At 41.0% G+C, this 8,457-nt stretch overlaps 2 pseudogenes; one reads left to right on the forward strand and one right to left on the reverse strand.

Annotated features, from left to right (window-relative positions):
* Window positions 1-326: 326 nt before the first annotated feature.
* Window positions 327-1,284, forward strand: LOC109561196 (olfactory receptor 7E178-like; annotated as a pseudogene).
* On the reverse strand, window positions 848-8,342 carry LOC109560935 (large ribosomal subunit protein uL30-like; annotated as a pseudogene).
* Between the last annotated feature and the right edge of the window lie 115 nt (window positions 8,343-8,457).

Below are 8,457 nucleotides of genomic sequence, written 5' to 3' on the forward strand. Positions count from 1 at the left end.
GCATATAAGAAACATATTTCTTATTCCATATATTTCATTCAAAGGTGGCGACTGATATTCTACTGTGTTCATGATTAATTCTAAATTGGCTCCTTCTTTATGAAAATTTGGCCTATTGTCTGTAAAATGACTGTACATAGAAACAGGTAAATAGCCAAGACATCAGTGAGAAAAGAGTTGTAAGAGAAAATAAGTTTGCCAGAACTAAGGAATGTCACTGAAGTTACTGGAATGTATGATCCTCAAGTGTGAATGCTTTGACTTGCTTGAATCTAACAAAAAGTGCTGACTCCTTGTTTGCTTGTCTCATTTATTTGAAACCTCTTTTCCTTTCTAGGAGATGTCTAAGCCACATGGGCCCAGAGAATGTTAACACTTGTCTCAGAATTCCTCCTCATGGACCTCTCAGATGATCCAGAACTGCAGCCCCTCCTCTTTAGCCTCTTCCTGTCCATGTACCTGATCACTGTGCTTGGGAACCTCCTCATCATCCTGGCCTTCATCTCTGAATCTCACCTCCACACCCCCATGTACTTCTTCCTTTCCAGCCTGTCCATGACTGACATTGGCTGCACCTCTACCACTGTCCCCAAGATGATTGTGGACATTCAAACTCACAGCAGACTCATTTCTTACATGAGCTGTGTGACCCAGATGTCTATTTTTATCCTTTTTGGATGTTTGGATAATCTACTCCTGATTGCCATGGCCTATGACTGGTTTGTGTCCATCCATCACCCTCTGCACTGCGTGGTCCTCATGAACCCACGCCTCTACAGCCTGCTGGTTTTGGTGTCATTTTTCATCAGCCTTTTGTCTTTCCTTCTTCATAGTTTGATGGTGTTAGAACTAACCTTCTTCCTGGATATGGAAATTCCTCGTTTCTTCTGTGACCCTTCTCAGCTCCTTAGCCTTGCCTGTTTTCAAATCCCCAGCAGTAATATATTAATCTATTTTATTGGTGCTATTTTTGGTGGTTTTCCATTCACAGGGATCCTCTTCTCTTATACTTGCATTGTTTCCTCTATTCTGAGAGTCCCTTCAACAGGTGGGAAGTATAAACCCTTCTCCACCTGTGGCTGTCACCTGGCAATCATGTGTTTATTTTATGGAAGAGGCATTGGGGTGCATCTCAGTTCTACTGTCTCATCTTCTCCCAGGGACAGTGCAGTGGCCTCAGTGATGTACACTGTGGTCACCCCCATGCTGAACCCCTTTGTTTACAGCCTGAGGAACAGGGACATCAAGAGGGTCATGTGGGGGCTCTTCAGCAAAACAACCTAATCTCAACATCTGTGCATCTTGTTTGCATAGGTTAGAAGAGCCAGTAAAAACAACCGTTGGAATTCAAAGTTGGTTCTATGATTTTGTAGCTCTTGTGCCTTTCAAAACTTAACAATGTTTCCAATCAGTTTGTTGCTTCATTTGGTATATTTTGATGGTAACTGCAGCCATGAAATTAAAAAACGCTTACTCCTTGGAAGAAAAGTTATGACCAACCTAGATAGCATATTCAAAAGCAGAGACATTACTTTGCCAACAAAGGTCCGTCTAGTCAAGACTATGGTTTTTCCAGTGGTCATGTATGGATGTGAGAGGTGGACTGTGAAGAAAGCTGAGCACCGAAGAATTGATGCTTTTGAACTGTGGTGTTGGAGAACACTCTTGAGAGTCCCTTGGACTGCAAGATCAACCAGTCCATTCTAAAGGAGATCAGCCCTGGGTGTTCTTTGGAAGGAATGATGCTGAAGCTGAAACTCCAGTACTTTGGCCACCTCATGAGAAGAGTTGACTCATTGGAAAAGACTCTGATGCTGGGAGGGATTGGGGGCAGGAGGAAAAGGGGACGACAGAGGATGAGATGGCTGGATGGCATCACCAACTCGATGGACGTGAGTCTGAGTGAACTCCAGGAGTTGGTGATGGACAGGGAGGCCTGGCGTGCTGCAATTCATGGGGTCGCAAAGAGTCGGATGCGACTGAGCGACTGAACTGAACTGAACTGAATGGGATTAAGGGATTATTGTGGGATCCTATCATTATAATCACTGCATGATTGAATCATGTTATAGCTATAGACTCTCTTTATTTCTTTTTTTTTTAGTTAGTTTATTTTAATTGGAAGCTAATTACAATATTGCAGTGGCTTTCGCCATACATCGACATAAATCAGCCACAGGTGTACACGTGTCCCCCATCCTGAACCCCGCTCCCAGCTTCCTCCCCATCCAATCCTTCAGGGTCATCCCAGTGCACCGGCCTTGAGTGCCCTGTCTCATGCATCAAACCTGGACTGGTGATCTATTTCATATATGGTAACATACACGTTTCAATGCTATTCTTTCAAATCATCCCACCCTCGCCTTCTCCCACAGAGGCCAAAAGCCTATTCTTTATCTCTGTGTCTGTTTTGCTATCTCGCATATAGGGTTATCGTTACCATCTTTCTAAATTCCATACATATGCGTTAGTATACTGTACTGATGTTTTTCTTTCCGGCTTACTTCTCTCTGTATAATAGGCTCCAGTTTCATCCACCTCATTAGAATTGATTCAAATGCACTCTTTTTAATAGCTGAGTAATATTCCATTGTGTATTTGTACCACAGCTTCCTTATCCATTCATCTGCTGATGGACATCTAGGTTGGTTCCATGTCCTAGCTATTTGTAAACAGTGCTGCAATGAACATTGGGGTACATGTGTCTCTTTCAATTCTGGTTTCCTCAGTGTGTATGCCCAGCAGTGGGATTGCTGGGTCATATTGCTGGACCCAGACATCCTGGAGACATGTAAAAATCCTTAACAATTAAAATCTTCAATCCTTAGGGAGGGGATATAGGTACATACATACCTGATTCACAATGTTGTACAGCAGAAACTCACACAAAATTGTAAAGCTACTATACTCCAATTAAAAAATAAATTTTAAAAATCTGCAATTCTTTCCAAAATTCATGTCTATTGTCCACAGAACTGTTGTATCTTTCATATCTGCTTATGCATGTTGTGTGTAACATACATGTAACTGGTCCTCAACTTTGGTTTCATATTGGACTCACCTGGGAGTCTTAAAATATTGGTGACAGCTTCTCAACATAGATTATGATTTAATTAGACTGAGTTGCATTCTTAGCATAGGATTTTAAAATTATCCCAGTTGATTTTCATGCTGAGTTTGGGAACTAATGATATAATCACATTTTGTTCAAAGACTGTTGTTGTTGTTCAGTCACTCAATCATGTCCAACCCTTTGTGACCCCATGGACTACAGCACACCAGGCCTCCCTGTCCTTCACCATCACCCAGAGCTTGCTCAAACTCATATCCATTGAGTTGGTGATGTCATCCAATCATCTCATCCTTTGTCATCCCCTTCTCCTCCTCCCTTTAATCTTTCCCAGAATCAGAGTCTTTTCCAATGAGTTGGCTCTTCAGAGCTTCAGCTTCAGCATCAGGCCTACCAATGGATATTCAGGGTTGATTTCTTTTAGGATTGATTGGTTTGATCTCCTTGCTGTCCAAGGGACTCTCAAGAGTCTTCTCCAACACCACAATTGAAAAGCATCAACTCCTGGGTGCTCAGCCTTCTTTATGGTCCAACTCTCACATCCATACAAGACTACTGGAAAAACCAGAGCTTGGACTATACAGACCTTTGTCAGCAAAGTAATGTCTCTGTTTTTTAATATAGCAGAGGTTTATCATAGCTTTTCTTCCAAGGAGCAAGCATTTTTCAATTTCACAGCTGCAGTCACCATCTGCAGTGATTTTGGAGCCCAAGAAAATAAAGTCTGACTGGTAGGTTTGGATCCTTTAGTGTTCATGAGCAGATGCTGAAGTTATTAAAGTCATACTAGCTCACAAGAAGGATGATCTGAGAAAGTTTACCTTAGAAACAGGCCATGTTATGTTCCCTGACATTCCTGATATTTCTTTACATATATTTGCTTTCCATACCATAAAACCTGTTGCTTGTGCTCATTAATAAGATATTGTCACCTTGCTCTGAATTCAGCCTTCTGTACTTTACTTAAGCAAAGGTTAACTCTTTTCATTACTAGTAATAGGATCTTTGTGTTTTTATTGTTTAGTCACTAAGTCGTGTCTGACTTTTGTGACCCAAGAGTCTGCTAGGCCCCTCTGTCCATGGGATTTCCCAGGCAAGAATACTGGAGTGAGTTGCCATCTCCTCCTCCAGGGGATCTCCCCAATCCAGGGATCAAATCAACATCTCTTATGTCTCCCACAAATCCTCTTTTGAGTACAGTTGACCGTTGAATATGGGTATGAACTGTACAGGTCCAGTTATTCAGACTACAACACTACACATCTGGCTGGTTGAATCTGAGAATACAAAATCACTTAAATGAAGGGTTGAATGCAATAATACATGGATTTTCTCCTGCTCAAGGTCAGTGCCCCTCCCTGCAGCATTGTTCAAGGGTCAACTGCAGTAACACACGTTAAAAGTGTGAATTCTGAATCCAGGCAGATTTTAGCTGCTAGTTGTGACTTTGGGAAAACTCAGTTTCTCTGCCTCAATCTCCCCATCTATGAAATGTGGATAATGACAGCATCTATCTCAAAGGTTTTTTTTTTTTTTTTTTTTTAATTTGTTTCAATTGTTTATTAACTGAGGAGATTATAAAAATAATCCTGGTAGATACCTTAATTCATCCTTCTAATAAGCCTGTTGATCTGGTCTTCCCTGTCGCCAGCATCTCCACCTTCTACAAAATGACTGGTCTTATTCTTCATTCCATCTCGTGGAGAAGACAATTTAAAGGGCCACAGGAAATTGTTTGCTTCTTTGAAATGTTTTCTAATGGTATAGATCTCATGAATCAAATCCTCCATGCAGAAGATGCCATATTTCCCAAGAGATCGAGCAATCAACACGTTACCTGTCAGGGCAATTTGCTTCTTGCTGATTTTTCCATAACCATGTTTGTATTTCAATTCATTTACGGACTTCAGATTTGGGTACCCCCATGCAATGTATCAGAGAAGGCAATGGCATCCCACTCCAGGACTCTTGCCTGGAAAATCCCATGGATGGAGGTGCCTGGAAGGCTGCAGTCCATGGGTCGCTGAGGGTCGGACACGACTGAGCAACTTCACTTTCACTTTTCACTTTCATGCACTGGAGAAGGAAATGGCAACCCACTCCAGTGTTCTTGCCTGGAGAATCCCAGGGACGGGGCATCCTGGTGGGCTGCCGTCTATGGGGTCGCATAGAGTCAGACACGACTGAAGTGACTCAGCAGCAGCATGCAATGTATGACTCCACAATTCTCAGCATGTTAACTGAAGCCCTGTTGAGCTTCACAAAGGTGCCATTGAAGATCTGCCAGAGGCAAAGGAGCTGTAGCACCTTTCGAAAATTTGGGCTCACGTCGTTGACACCTCTGATCCTGACGACAAATGCCAATTTGGGTTCTGCAGGTACATAGAAGTTGCCAGCTTTTTGTTCCATCCTAGCCATTCAAATTTCAGTTCTGTACATCTGTATGTATTCCTTGTGGTAATGCTTAGCTTCTTCATAGATAAGCTTCCTCCTTGCCTTTTGAAGCATCTCTTGGGCAAACTTCTGTCTCAGGTGCTTGATCTTAAGCTCTGTGAAATTCTTTTGCTTTTTCTTAAGGGTTTCAGGCACAGTAGGAACCTTCTTTTTTTTTTTCTCTTCTGAACACTTCATGGTTCCAGCTGGAAAAGAGCTATCTCAAAACTTTTGTGTGTGAAGAGTTAAATGCGTTAGAGCTATAAAGTGTTCACAGTTCCCTGCACAGAGTAACAAACAGTTCAATAAACCATAACTATTTCAGTTGAATCAAACTATTAATATGCATATATTGCTAACAATGAGCTGTATGTATTGGTCTCATTTTTTTTTTTTTAATTGGAGTATAGTTGCTTTACAATGTTGTATTAGTTTTACTGTACAGAAAAATGAATCAGTTATACATGTACATACTTCCTTCCCATTCAGGTCATCACAGTGCATTAAGTAGAGTTCCCTGTGCCATACAGTAGGTTATCTATTTTATACACAGTGTAAGTAGTATATATGTGTCAATATCAGTCTCCCAATTCCTCCCACTCCACCGTTTCCCCTTGGTACACATATATTTGTTCTCTACACCTGTGTCTCTATTTCTGCTTTCCAAATATCATCTGTACTATTTTTCTAGGTTTCACATATATGAATTAATATACAATATTTGCTTTTCTCTGACTTACTTCACTCTGTATGACATTCTCTAGGTCCATCAATGAATACTGGGGTGCATGTGTCTTTTTTAGCTAGGTCTTATACTTTTTTTATTAATTGGAAAATGTTTTATTTTATTGTTTTTAATTTTTTTTATTTTGTTTTTAAACTTTACAAAATTGTATTTGTTTTGCCAAATATCGAAATGAATCTGCCACAGATATACATGCGTTCCCCATCCTGAACCCTCCTCCCTCCTCCCTCCCCATACCATCCCTCTGGGTCGTCCCAGTGCACCAGCCCCAAGCATCCAGTATCGTGCATCGAACCTGGACTGGTGACTCGTTTCATATATGATATTATACATGTTTCAATGCCATTCTCCCAAATCTTCCCACCTTCTCCCTCTCCCACAGAGTCCATAAGACTGTTCTATATACATCAGTGTCTCTTTTGCTGTCTTGTACACAGGGTTATTGTTACCATCTTTCTAAATTCCATATATATGCGTTAGTATACTGTATTGGTATTTTTCTTTCTGGCTTACTTCACTCTGTATAATAAGCTCCAGTTTCATCTACCTCATTAGAACTGATTCAAATGTATTCTTTTTAATGGCTGAGTAATACTCCATTGCGTATATGTACCACAGCTTTCTTATCCATTCATCTGCTGATGGACATCTAGGTTGCTTCCATGTCCTGGCGGATTCTTTCCTTCCCTTGTAACCACACTCCTTCCATAAGATAAGGAATTCATATTCTGTGGAAAATTGAAAAGGTATCTGGAGCTTGCCTAGAAGATGCCAAGTGAAGGTCACTCCAGAATGCTGTCTCAGCCTCAGCTGAACCTAGCAGTTCCTTGTCTAACCACAAATAAGCCTGCTTTCTCTAACTGGTTCCTCAAAATTCTTTGGTCACTGGAGGCAATATAGTGTAGTTATAAACATCATGCATTCTGAATTCAGACATAGTTTCACTATATGCATAACATTGGCCAATTATTTGAGTTCATGTGTGCTGTTTCACTATTTGTGTCAAGTGGATAAGTATCTGCCTCATAACTTTTTGTGACAATCAAAAAGATTAATATATAGAAATATCTTGAGTATTAAGATAGTGAATGACACAGAGTGAAATTCATGAAATATTAAATATTATTTTTCTCTTACCTCTTACCTCTTATCATAAAACCAAATAAGCCCCTTCTCTTCAAAGCCTTCTCTGAAACAAATTTGTCTTCTAAACTTCTCCACTGGAGAAGGCAATGGCACCCCACTCCAGTACTCTTGCCTGGAAAATCCCATGGATGGCAGAGCCTGGTGGGCTGCAGTCCATGGGGTCGAGAAGAGTCGGACACGACTGAGCGACTTTACTTTCACTTTTCACTTTCATGCATTGGAGAAGGAAATGGCAACCCACTCCAGTGTTCTTGCCTGGAGAATCCTAGGGACGGGGGAGCCTGGTAAGCTGCTGTCTATGGGGTCGCACAGAGTTGGACACGACTAAAGCGACTTAGCAGCAGCAGCAAACTTCTCCACGGTATGGGACAGAAACTGTATGGCCCCATAGCATGTGACATCTTAGTTTCAATGGTCTTAGTTCCCTGACCAGGGATCAAACCTACACCCCCAGCATTGGAGGCACAATCTTAACCACTGGACCACCAGGGAAGTCCCTGAGAAGGAAGTGTTTCTGATAGCACAGAAAGGATGCAGTCCCACCCCAGCCCACTGCAGTAGCACTTCCTATGTGCCTTTCTGATACACTAAACTAAGGATCAGAAAGCTTAAATGACTTTTTTCTAAGGTCACAGAAGTAATGAGTTGAAAAGTGAAGACTAGAAATCAGGTGTCTTGGTTCCCAGACCAGTTTTCTTTCCATTCCAACAAGGAAACCCTGTGACCTTATGACAATGGGCACATAAAGGTGTTTCTCTGCATACATCTCAAATGCATCACAACTGATAATGTTAATAGTAGAATATTCTGATGGGATGGTTCTATAAGCAAACTATACAAAACAGAAGACAGGCACTGACATAAGCATCTATCACAACTAGCTAGGAAAATATGAGAAACCTAAACCCAAATCCAGTAGAAGGAATAAGACCAAAAATTAAAGAATTATAAGTAGAATAAAACTGACAGTTGGTTCTTCAAAAACAATTAAAATATCTAAATCCCTACCAAGATGAAGAAAAGGGGGACCACATAAATTACCAAGATCAGGAATGAAAAAGGA

This window comes from Bos indicus, chromosome 7 (assembly GCF_029378745.1).
Source record: "Bos indicus isolate NIAB-ARS_2022 breed Sahiwal x Tharparkar chromosome 7, NIAB-ARS_B.indTharparkar_mat_pri_1.0, whole genome shotgun sequence".
In the NCBI taxonomy this organism is placed as follows: Eukaryota; Metazoa; Chordata; class Mammalia; order Artiodactyla; family Bovidae; genus Bos; species Bos indicus.